Raw genomic sequence first — 600 nt, 5'->3', positions numbered from 1 at the left:
GGCCTTTGCCGTGTGACTTCTTATTATCATGAACGTGGTTGCATTCTTTGGGATCTTTCTTTTGAGCCTCATTGGCTTCTGGTAATGTTGATGTTCCGATGGGTCTCATTTCACTGTTTTTCATCAGGAGTTCATTATTAGCCTCGGCCAGGAGCAGGCATGAGATCAGATCAGTGTATGAGGCGAAGCCTCTCTCTCTATACTGCTGTTGCAGCAACACGACCGTCGAATGGAACGTGGAGAATGTTTTATCAAGCAACTCTTTCTCGGTTACTTCCTCACCACATAATCTCATCATTGAGCCTTTCTTAAACAATACTGAATTGTATTCATCCACAGACTTATAGTCCATGAATCTGAGATACTTCCACTCATGTCTAGCCTTTGGTAATAGCACCGTTTTCTGGTAATCATATCTACGCTGTAAAGCGGTCCAAAGGTCTAGTGGATTCTCCATGGTGAGGTAATGATCTTTTAGACCCTCAATGAGATGGTGGCATATAATACTTATAGCCATGTGCCGATTCTTATCCGTCTCATTGTTACCCTTGATGATAGTATCACCCAGTTCTTTTAACCTCAAGTTAATCTTTGTGTCAA

The sequence above is a fragment of the Brassica oleracea genome, chromosome C7 (genome assembly GCF_000695525.1).
Source record: "Brassica oleracea var. oleracea cultivar TO1000 chromosome C7, BOL, whole genome shotgun sequence".
Lineage (NCBI taxonomy): Eukaryota > Viridiplantae > Streptophyta > Magnoliopsida > Brassicales > Brassicaceae > Brassica > Brassica oleracea.
The sequence above is the reverse complement of the archived record's forward strand: the minus strand, read 5'-3'. Positions refer to the sequence as shown.